This window comes from Coloeus monedula (genome assembly GCF_965178545.1).
Source record: "Coloeus monedula genome assembly, chromosome: 7".
Taxonomy (NCBI): Eukaryota; Metazoa; Chordata; class Aves; order Passeriformes; family Corvidae; genus Coloeus; species Coloeus monedula.
In genome coordinates, this window is record NC_138787.1 from 13,610,890 (window position 1) to 13,623,259 (window position 12,370).

General features: G+C 41.9%; 1 protein-coding gene across 5 annotated transcripts in view; it reads left to right on the plus strand.

Moving 5' to 3' along the window:
• The first annotated feature begins 9,395 nt into the window (after positions 1-9,395).
• Positions 9,396-12,370, plus strand: part of INO80D (INO80 complex subunit D) — a 46,170-nt gene continuing 43,195 nt past the window's right edge. For 4 of the 5 annotated variants that reach the window (XM_082285160.1, XM_082285162.1, XM_082285164.1 and 1 more), the window contains exons 1-2: positions 9,396-10,006; positions 11,318-11,387. The gene's annotated coding sequence lies outside the window, so the exon portion shown is untranslated. Of the gene's footprint in view, positions 10,007-10,178; positions 10,197-11,317; positions 11,388-12,370 lie in introns of those variants that run through there. The other variant, XM_082285161.1, reaches the window with a different exon arrangement.

Genomic DNA, 12,370 nt, shown 5'->3' on the forward strand with positions numbered 1-12,370 from the left:
TTACCTGTGTAATTCATGTAGCTTGTGCTTCTTCCATGAAAAGAATTCAGTAAGCAACTCAGACTCAGTAAATCTTGGTTTTCTAGGAAGGAGTGTACATGACAAAAATACTAGATAGTAACTTTCTTCTAGGGTATCCAGGTATCTTAATTTTAAACCCTGGTCAGAATGTGAACGTGCTATTTTTGTAATGCACTTTCAAAGGAAGTTGTCCCTCATACCTGGTTTATGCCAATGTTCAGGCCTATCTCTGCTCTGGATATTTGTATGTTTCTTCATTTACTTTCAATTGAGACTCTTGGAGGAAATACAAATAATTTTGATGTTGTGGGGAAAAAAAGCAGTCTTCACACAGCTTCCTCATACTGAACTGCTTTAAAAATTAGCAGAAAGACAAAAAGCCTTTATACCAGTTCAAATACAGAAAAAAAATCTCAGTTTCTTTGTGCATTGATCTTTATATAACAAAGTGGGGGAAGGGGTTGTGTGTGGTACTTTTTGATTGGGTGGTTGGGGGGTTTTTTTATGCCTTAGAGTAACTTCAGACCAGTGACTTTCTCCCTCTGTGTTATGCTGGTTAATATAAGTTTGGAAGAAGGATAACTTCCTCTTCAACTGGCTACTAAAGTTCAGTGTAATTCTTCCAAGAGTTGTGAAAATGAGAACAGTATCATAAAGCCATCACTTCCAATTCTATTATAAAAAAAAAAAAAAAAAGGTGTTAATTTTTCATGAGGACAATCTACACTTTTTACCATAGAGTAATACTGAATGCATGGGGGTGCTGCTGTAGAAGTCTTAGTTTTATAAAATTCCTTTTTTCTTCCATGCTTAGAATTTTTCAGTGACAAACAAGTAACTTTTTAAAAAATTGTTTTCCTTTGGCCCAGGAAGAAAACTCTTCCTGGTTATCCTGGTGTATGACGGTGTCCTTATATGAGCTAGGTCTTAAACGTTGGGCATGGCTTTACTCAGCCTTCCAACTCCAGTTACCAACAGGGATGGGGTCAGTTCTCGTGGTGGTACAGAAAAGGGCAACTGTTCATTTTCTTCAGATACTGCCATGCATGTTAGTGAGGCAGCAAGAGAGACTGCAGTCTGGTTTTAATGGGGCAGTTCACAGGACCAAGTACAGCATGAAACCTTCCAACTGTCCTTGTGGAATGTTACTTCTTTAGGAGGAACGGGTTTATTGGCACATAGCAGAAGAAAAATGTGTATGACATATGCCAGAATGTTTAAGAAGAAAGGGTGTAGCTGAATCCTGTATTCAGAAAAACATTTGGTTCTCAGGCTCCTAAGATGAAAACCATTTTTCAACCCCTTTGTCCCCATGGTGTACAAACATAGAGGAGTAACTTCAGCTGTGCAACAAGTCAGTTATCACTTCAGAACTTTTAATGGTTCAAAAGCTTTAGATTTTTTTTCCCCTTAAATATTGTAGCATTCCTCTGGGAGCTTTGGAATGCTTTTTGGTTTTTGTGAAAGCTCTATGTCCTTCAATTAGTATATATAGTAGATTCTTGTTTCTATTCAAAAACTGTCCAGCCTTTAGCAAGAAAGGCAAGAAGAGAAAGAAGTACATGTGGTGCTCTGTCCTGTTTCTACTCTATTTCCCACCTAACTAGTCACCAAGTACAGACTTACTCAGCCAAACTTGGTAATAGCAACAAGGCTCTATAAATTTGACAGTTGGAAACTAGATAGTAAAGAGAAATCTAAATTAGCATTCTTATCCACTGAGTTTAGAGTGTAGCCCTTCCCTTATCTCTTCTGTTTGCTCTGGTGGCTGGACAGCTGGTACACATGAAGGCTTTCACCCAGCTAGAGACAAAAGGATAATAGGGGTCTGCAAAGGCAGGGAAGTGGCATAGGTTGGGCAAAATATTGGAACAAAAATTCCAAAACCAGTGCTATTCACGCAACTTACTTCTGTTTATTTAAGAGAAAAAGTTTACAGTTAGTGCTCCTATTTGCCTGTTCTGAAGCTGCAACCTCAGATTAGAGAATTATGAAAAAGCAGCATGAAGAGCTGGGATGGTGGGAGATAAACACGCTCTGAGTATTGTTCTTGGTGGTTAAGGTAAGGGCTGACCAGTCAGGTGATCACGCTGCCTGAGCCGTCAGTGTGCTGATGCAGCTCACTCCACGTGTAAGGCCGGTGGGTGCCTTTATCTGTGCTGGAGTGGGCAGGGGCTTTGTCAGGCTTTGTTTTGGAGCTGAGCCCAGCCCCGGAGGAGATGCAATTCCTGCAAATCCCCGAGTGCAGCCCTGGTTCCACCTGGTGGCCAACTGGCAGAACTTCTCAGCGGGTGCACCGCCAGTTACCTTCAGGTGCAGTAACCTTCATCTCGCCTGCTCCTGTGCCCTCCTGCCTGTACAGCCTGCCAAGGAACAGGAATGTGTCTGGGGAGAGATGGATGGGGTTAGTCATTAAGTATCCTTCTCTCTGAACACAGCCCTGTGTAAACACGGCTCTTGTGTGCAAACTATTAACCCCGAACATGACTAAGATTAAACCTTGCCTTTTTGTAGCCTTATCTTCAGCAGGTGGTTGTGGGGAGTAGAGAAGGCAAAGGGTGTGTTAATTCAAGGTAAAACCATACTATGCAGTTACATTTTCAAGCAAGTATAGGCCAGGTGCAGTCAGATTAAAGAGAAACTTCAGATTAAAGAGCAACTATATCTGCAGGCAGATTTAAGCATCTAAGTCTAAAACTGTGGTTTCAAACCAAATAACAACAAAAAAATCAAACAAAAAAACCCCAAACCAACTAAACAAAACCAAAACAAAGACCCCAAACCCTGTTCAATAGCCACCTTACTGAAAGCAGCAGCATCTCATGGGTGCATCCCTGTAGTTCCAAAGGGCGAGTGCTTAAAACCCTGGGCAGTGTAGTGAGCTGCTTCGGTAAAAAAAAACATAACGGAATTCAAGTCAAACAGGTATGTCCTCAGCAAGACTCTGAAATGTCCAGCATAATTAGGCCATTCATAAAAATAGTTGCAACTGACTTATTTTTTAATGTATTTTGAAGCATAGCTCAAGGCAGAAAAGAGAGCGTCTGTAGCATTTCCCCAAGAAGTACAAGATGTTGGATCAGTGCCTCTTCTGAGGCTGATAAAATTTTTGCAAGACTGTCTGCTACATGCTTGATTGGGGGATGTGCTGTATTTTAATGTTGAAACCAACAAAAAAGCAGGTCTAAAGGAAAAGGCTCATAGCTCTAAAGGAAAAGCAGAGTGGCAGACTGGCATCAGCCTTAATCCAAAGGGGAAAGGTAATATAACTTCATCTCTGTCCCCACACCCCTGCTCCTCATAAAATACTCCAAACAATGGCTAAGCCAAAACATCCTCTCCCAAAACAAGACAGTCTCCTAATAATGATTTGTTGTCCTTCGAACATGCAGTAAGATGAAATCACCTTTAGTGATGAAGGGTTGGAAGATGACTCTTTCAAGGCACTGACAGGACAAACAGAGAAAGTGCTGAGAAGCAAACAGATAGAAGAGGACTTCATGCTGACTACCAACATGGAAAAAAAGTACTAAATAAACGGGGAATTCTGGAGAACAGCTCAAAGTTAAGGACTTGACTGACAACTGCAGTAAGCTTTTTAGACGGAGTACGAGAACCCCACAAAACATTAAAATGCCTAAGTTCTCCCAGAATTGAGAAGTTGCATGGCTCAAGAAGTTTTTAACTTCCTATTTAAAAACAACAAAATACAAAACAAAGCCAAACACAACACACCATTTTCAATTTCTTAATAGATGTTAACAGATGATTATTATTCATAAAATGCCAAATGGGCACAAGAACCTTTGCGAACAAAACACTTAAGTTCACAGAGAGTCACAAGGAAAACGTAGTTCAGAAATGAACACCAAATCCTTCACTGTGTGTGTGGACTTACACAAGTCATGGTCCTTTCTGTTGTGTAATGTTTTATCCAAAAGACACTTTACAGTAACACGTATTAGTTGATGGAATGATGTCAGCAGTGTCCCCAAGTACCCAGATTACTCCAACTCTCCATAGCTCAGCACCACAGAAAAATGGCAGAGACATAAATAACACATATAAAGCTTTGTGATTGAAACAAAATGAGTGATTCCATGATCAGCAAAGCCTGCTATGCTAAACACTTAATAATTATTATGTTTTCCTCCACCTACATGTACACATCTATTCACAGTGCCTAATGCTGAGAAGCCTATTGAGATTTAGAGGCATAAGAGGGAGTAGAGACATCTCCTCACTCAGCCAATACTGAATTTTGAATATAATTAACTAATATTTCAAAGAAATTGTTTTCTTTTTGTCATCTGTACACCTGTGTTTATGTTTGAAATGGATCAGAGATGAGAACCATGTATCAAAAAAAAACATACTAAGAGCAAAAAACTTCATGTGTAACAAATAACTTTCAAAAGCCACTGGAATCCCATGACCCTAGACACTAATTAAGCCTTATGCTTTGATGTTAGTTCAGCTCCAACTGTTTTTGAAAAATCCTGTCCTTGATGCTTTTTATTTCTCAATTATCCATCACAGGATATTCCACACCTTTGTTGGAAGCTACTCTCAGAAGATTTAAGAGACTGTTGATTTGGCCCAGAGTGGGAATTCACATCTTTCCAACTTGCAGTGGTGACCAAGACCCTCTGCAACCCAAATGTAAATGAGTAACTGGACTAATAGCAGAGACAAGGACTAAAGTGTATAGCTTCTTAAACACTACAATTACAGTTAATGAAATATCAATAGACAGAAGCAGATAGTAAAAATACGATAGTATACTTTGAATTAACAGAGGCCTTCCCAGTAAAATGGGATGGTATTAGAGCATTCTGCTGGGACAGCTTATTCCATTCATCTGTCCTCTATTTAAAGAGGTCTCCACAGATACCCAATGTACTCTGGACAACCTTCCCACAATTAACAGTCTTACTGTTTTGTCTTTGCTGAGCTTTAGGAAGACAATACCATTTATTTAATGTAGATTAAAATACACATTGATAATGAAGAACAGATTAGTGAAGTCTTAGTTAATTACTATTTTCAGTACAGTTCACTCTCAATTAATTATATTATCATGTAATAGCTAGCATACATCTGCTCCCAATTGGTTAAATACTTCTGCAGCTATACTCCTACTGAAACCTGCAGCAAAATTCCCATTGCTGAAAAAAGCTTTAATGAAGCCCCTAAGACTCAGGAAAACAAGACTAGTCATCTGTACTTCGTGTTGCTTTGCTAGCATTCAGGGCTTTAAACGAAGTAAAGCAAAGTTACTCTGTTGCACATATGGCTCCTCCTATACTTTCAGCTGTGCTATCTGCCATACAGGAGCACGGGTGTGAAGGAGTTTAGCAGATGAATTAAGAAGCTCAATTTATGCCATAACTTGGGTGTATTTCCTAGAGAAGAATCCTCAGAGTGCAGACAGTGTTTTTAACATAAGGACTCTGCGGTTTGGAAAAGGGGCAAAAAGCATGCAAATACACACAACTGCAGCAGACAGAGTAACTGAAACCCAGATATGCGAGACAACCATTGCTATAAAATTTCCGTGTTAAAGAATTGTTGAAAAATAAGACTAAGCATTTTCCCATAATACTAATATTCTGGGATTTAATGGTTAGCTTTACCCCTGAACTTGTCACTATTAAATAAACTAACACCACATAACAGCTGCTCAAGATATTGCTTTGAAGAATGTCTCATAACTTTGGGTTTTATTTGATTTCTCACCTTTTTCAGTCTTCAAACGCCTAAAGACAAGATCCTCTATACAAACACGGCTCTTCGGATATGAATATCTCGAATTAACATCTATACATTAAGAATTGTTCCTCCCCTTCACAACATTTACCTGCATTTTAGATAAATTGCTAATCCCTTTCAAAAGCATTTGAAGACATTGGAACTGTTTCCTCAGTGTGTGTCTTTCAAGAAATAATACCAAGATGCTGACATTATAACACTATTTTGCGGAGAACCTGAGACTCTTCATCACATGCACAGAGTCTAAGTCATGCTTCAGAAATTCTCGAGGTCTGCACTCGGGGTACGTACGACCTTGGGAGAGAGTCAAGGTTCATTTCTTGATGCAGCCTCCTCCAGTAACTGGTGTACAACCTAAAGCACCTATTTCATTGCTTTATTAGACTCACAAAGCTTATTCACTGCGTCACTGCCCTCTGTCTCACTACTAATGCAAGTGAGACACATCAGCACAGAATGCCTCATTAGCCACAAACCTGTGATTTACAGAACATTAACGTTCGCTGACCACTCCGTGCTCAAGTGTACAATAAGTTTACTGGATGGAGCTGTTGGTTCAGGGATGAGGCCGATTTAAATCGAGGCAGACAGACCCATTCTGAAGAAACGGTAGCTTCAGAATACAATTCTGAATGTTGTACAGGGGACCTTTTATGCTTCGGGTTTACATGTTGTCCTTGTACAGAAGTTTCAGAGTCCAATTTGTTCTCCAGTGTAATTTCAGAGTACTGCTCTACCCATCAAAATAATGTATGTCCCAACTTAAGAGTCTTGTCCATAAAGATAAGCAAATCTTTTTTTAAAAAATCATTTCATTCTACATTACTAAAGCTAGCAGATTGCTCCTTTAGGTTGTTACCATGTAACATTTTATTTTCAGCAAAACAATCAAAATAATACCTGCATCTCTTAATAACTTAGTGAAAAACAAATTGTTCTCAGGTAAATACAGTTTTGTTAAATAAATTTCTCTATCCATAAAGTACAAATTTTAATTTCTCTGTTGAATGATTACACAACAGTCCACGTAACTAAGATCTGGCAAATTTTTCGTCTTTACTTTCTCCTCCTTAAAAAGATTGAATTTTATTTTTTTTTTTGTACAAGATACTAAAAGTATCCCATTTCAACTTTTCCTATTCCAAACTAGATTCAAAATGTTTCTCCTTTTGCTTGGCATTAAGCTTCTGGCTTCACAATTAACACACATCAAATAGATCTCAGAATGTCACCAAAATGTGTAATGCTACTATGATGCATGTTTAAATTTAGGCATGCAAGTAATCCGATTAAAGTCAGCATCTGCAAAGTCAAACACATAAGCCAAAGAAAAGGTTTAATAATGGTTCAGTGCACAGGTTCTCAAGTGCATTGAGAGCCATTTCTCTAAAATGTTGTATCATCTGCATCCCATTAAAAAAATACAATTCCAAGATACTAAGTGTGCTGTACAGATATTCTCAAGAGTACCACAGAGAGATGCAGCATAGATTAGTTGTTCATGGTGTGCCTCTCTTCCTAAAACACAAACCACATCTTAATAGCCCAATGAAGAGAACTTGAACTGTAGTTGAATTATACTGAACTATTGAATTACAGTTGAAAGCAGCAATTCTCTTGTTTAACACAATGGTTGATACAAGAAATCACTTTGTACAGAAACTTCAATTTGGTACTCCAGCAAAATCCTACTGACTTGGTAAGAGTTTTATGCAAGGAATTATAGAGTGATCCTTCAAACACTTGAATTAGTAAGTGCTAGCAAGGTCTGCAGGCATTTGCAAAACTGGGGTCTGAGAATTTGTCCCTTTATCTATCTATTTAGAATAAAAGAAAAATAAATGCTAGTTTATGCCACATTTGTTGAATTACTAAATCAATTGAGATAATTTATTTGCAATATTTCAAAGGGCTTGCGGTTTTTCAGTCATCCCATACCTGACCAACATTTGTAATCCCTGTCATTCCTGTAATGAATTTTAGGTATAGGATATAAAAGTAGTTTTTGTTGAAATAGCTTACAAAAATAATCATCACATTTCATGCTCCAGAGCACACAATAACGAATGATAAAATTATGAAGGACCCTAATTATTGCATTACTTCTATACAAAGCACAAACTCTTTTGAAATACAATAGAGGAGCAACATATTTGGGATTTTTTTGTTGTTTTCTAAAATTAGCAGAATTATGCATTTAATGGATTAATAACTGAAAAACAGAAAAAAAAAAAATTGAATAACAGAAAAACACCTCCCATGCAGTAATTCCATTGAATGCAACACTCTGGATTACTAAAATGAGCTAGGTAGACTAACCATAATCTAAAAAAAACCCTGCTAAACAAAAAATAAACAGTTTGACACAAAGACCAGCTGACTTTTAATCATACTTTAACTAAAATCTATTTATCTAAATGAAAAACCCACTATGAACACACGAACTACGCTCACCATGCAGGCTGGGCAAACTCAAAGTACGTTCTGAAATGTGGATGTACCTAAAGGACAGGATTTTTTTTTTTTTTTTTAAGATTACAAGAACTCAACTAAACCAATATATTTCAGATTTGGGAGGGGAGAGGAAGAGGTTGATAACATACTAAGCAATTCAGTACCTTCATCCATATGACCTTAGTCTGACTGCAGTTGAATTACTTTATACCACCTGAACAATTTTTACAATGGAAAAAACATAACGTATAGCTCATTAGTTTCCTAATTATTTCCTCTTCCTTCGGGACAAATAAAAAGGCATCTTTGCAGCTCATCTCTGAATAGGGCTGTACATAATACTACCTCAAGAAACATTACCACAGATCTGCTGAATACAGTGATCAGTATCTTCACCTATAGATACACCACAGCATCTCACATTGTTTTGACAGCATTTAATATATCTTTTACAATCTAATAAAAGAATCTGCAACAAAGAAAAATACTATTAATTTATATTACAAGACACTGTAGTATAAATTTATAGCATTTCTCAACTCTGTAAGTAAGTCAGGGATAATATTCATAAATATCAAGAACAAAGTCCCCAAATCAAAACATTAAAAGAACCAAAACAGATTTTTAGAAGGCTGCAAAGTGTTTTGAAAACATTAAAACCAAAACTCAACTATTGCCCCCAAATTTCTTGCTATGAGTTCTGTTTTTTTCACATCCCATCCTGAACGGTAGACAATGCTAAATTTATGACAGCACAATTTCTCAGATATCTATCACAGGTTCCTCTCACATTAAATCCCCCATAGTTTCTCTAAATAGCCTACTCTAGAAAGAAATAAAAAAGTAAAAAAAAAAAAAAAAAGGGTTTTTTTTCCCCTATCTGTACATTCAATTTTATTTACAATGCCTTGAGAGAAATAAAGACGTTATGGTAGAGTTACACCAAACTATCCGACATAAATCTCAGCTGTTTACTAAGATTACGAATACCAAAAAAAAAAGTTACACCAACTTTCACAATTACACACTAATTTTTAGAACCATCACACAATGACAAAAAAGTTATCAACTTTATAAATACAGAAAAAAATTACATGGTTTTAAGAACAACAAAGTTACAAAAAATATATATTTTACCATACCTCCTTTAAATTTTTTTCCCGAGAGTTGATCTTTACAGGTTATTAAAAAAAATATTTCTTCAGCCACAAGCCTTTGTATTTTATTTTTATTTAAAATAAAAAGTCACACAAATGTTAAAATATTTTGTTTTGGCCATTTGGCTCCCTCCTCCAAATTGACACTTTATAAAAACCTTCTGTACTTTTTTTCCCCCTCCCTCTCTCCCTCTCTACTACCTCCAAGATGGTAGGAAAGTTGTTGTTTTGGAGGGCAGAGGAGCCGCTCTCTGATGTTATGTCCTCTCGGTGCCTGTAGTGGTGCTATAGGAGGCTGCTGGCTCTCTTCTTGAGCAGCCCCAGCAGCCCTGCCTTCTTTGCTGGAGAATATATTCAGGGATTCCCCTTAATAATCACCTACCCTCTGAGCACTTTGTAGTTTTAAAATAATAAAAGAGCCCCCAAAGCTTCCTCCCCACAAAAAGCAGGATCTTCTCAGAGACAGGGGGGCAGCAGCTCCTCAGCACAGAGCCCGAGCACATTCCCAGTCCCTCTGCTGGGGAGGAAACTCTGATCTGTCAGCCCAACAGAGGGAAAGGGGGGAGAGGAGAGAGAGGAGGGAAAAAAAAGCAGCTGGAAAGGTAAGCCAGGCCCGGCCTGCATCCCCGGGCTCGCGTAGCGCGGCAGGCGGTGCGGAGGGTGCAGGGCGGGCGGGGAGGCGGGCTACGCGAGGCCGGGGATCGGCCGGGGCGGCGTAGGCCGCAGTAGGGGGTGCGGGGAGCCAGGGGGGTTTTTGAAGCTTTCGAGCGCCGGGAAGAGCGCCGGAGGCGGGTGAGACGGCCGCCGGGGCCCAGCGGGAGGGTCGGGGCGCGGCGCCTTTGCCCGGGAGGTGAAGGGCGGCGGGGGAGAACGGGGGCGGGGGGGCGCTAGGCCTCGGCGCGGCGCGGCCCGGCCGTTCCGTTCCGCTCCCCGCCCCGCCGGGCCCCCCGCGCCGGGCCCCGGGCCCAGAGCGGGCCGAGCCCCGCAGCCACCGGGGCCGGGCGGCTGGGGGGAGGCCGTGGGGGCACCGTGGCCGTGGCCGCTCTTCCCCCCCCCCCCCAACCCCCCGCTCCCCGCGCGGGGCGAAGGGGCCACGGGACGGGGGGACGGGGGCGGCATTAATTTGCCGAAATGACTTTTAATGAGCGGGGGTGGGGTGGGGGGGGGGCGCCCCCTCCCCCAGCCCGGTGCGGGGCCGCCGCGGCGGAGGCGGTGCCGGTCCCGCGGGGCTGCGCCGGCCGCGGCCTGGAAAGTTTCGCGGCGTTTTTGGGGTGCTTTACTCCCCTACCGCCGCCGCCACCCACCCCCCGCCCGCGGCCGTGGGGACGGTGCCGGCGGGGCGGGGGGACCCCGGAATGCGGCCGCAGGTTCGCCCCCCGCCCGTCCCGTCCCCCCTTTTCCCCCCGTCGGTGACCCCCTTCGGCCGGGCCGGCGGCGGGTGGATTCCCCGCACAACTTTTTGGGAGGGAGTGGAGGGTGTTTTTGGGGGTGCGAGGAGGCCCTCGGAGTGCCCCCCCCCGCCCCCTAAACTGCCGGCACGTGGGGCCCCGGGCCGGTCCCAGGAGCAGGGAACGAGGGGCAGGGGCGAGGGGCTGCCCTGGCTGCACCTTCGCTCCCCGGCACATGCCGGGGCCGGCGGCTGCCTGAACCCTGCCGGGGCCGGGCTGGGGTCCCTCAGCCGCCCCACTGTCCCAGGACCCGTTAGCGGGACAGGAGCAGCAGCCCACTGGCACCTCAGCCAGGGAAGGGATCGCCTCAGTAGCCCCTACAGAGCAAGGGCTATGTCTGGCCCCTCTCCTGTCCCCACTGGACACCCTAACTGTCCCTGTGGGCTGGGGTCCCGCTGTGGTTGGGGGTCTGTGTGAGGTGCTGCTGCCCCCCAGGACTGAAAATGAAAGGATCGTTTTTTTCAGGGAAAAGAACGTCTGGTAGTTGTGAAGTGAGTGCACTGGAAGACCCACCAACGCGCTTCACCCCGCACAGGTGAAATAGCTCCGGTTTCTAATGCGGGAGGTGGCGCGTTTTGGCCAAATATTCCTTAATGTGTCTTTTAGGTCAAAATTATAATGGCTTTCTACAAGTAACCTCAAATGAATTTTGGAAGTGACAGTGATGCTCACCTTAAAGCCTTATATTATACCATCTGATTAAAATACATAGAGTTAGTTCTGACTTTCTTACTCAACAACATGCAATGCAGGTTTATTTTAAGGCCTTTCAGTTTTTGAGGATTGGGAGACTTAAATATAAAATTGACAAAATTAGGGCAATGCATTGTTCTAGACAGGTGCCCTCCGGTATGGGCTCACCTGTACTGGCAGTGTTTCATGCTCAGGCCATACCCACCAGGTACCACTGCTGATGGCTGAACTGGAGCACTTGTGTTTTGTATGAAGCTGTCACTTACAGCCTGGTGACATTCAGCCTTTTGCATGAACTGTTTGTAATATATACAAAGATCACACAAGTTTTATTAAATGTAAAGCTAAATTATCTACAGAAAGCAAGCCATACTTTACGTACTGGGGGTTATTTTCATGTTCAGTATTTTTGTGATGAGTGAATGAATTTCTGTGTAGGGCCTGGTCCTACAGAACTGCATATACCATGTAAATGATCAGGAGGTACAAATTTAATTTAAGACCACACCGAAACTCCAATAGCTTATACCTGCTGAAAGGCTCCTCTGTGAGGAGCTCTATTGGTTTATTTATTGAGTATTCCTACTGAAGCAAGAATGATATTGTATTGTGTGAAAGTAAGCTTATTTGTCTTTGTAGTATTGGGACTAAAAATGAGACAAAGGTATTTTGTTTAACCTCATATGGAAGGGCAGGTTATCTGTTATTTGAATAAATAAAAGACTTGGACTTTCTCCCTCCCCCCCCCCCCCCCAATTACAGATGCAAGGTGTGTTGTGGTATGTTTAATCTCTACTTTATCTCAGGATCGTGATTTCAGTATTT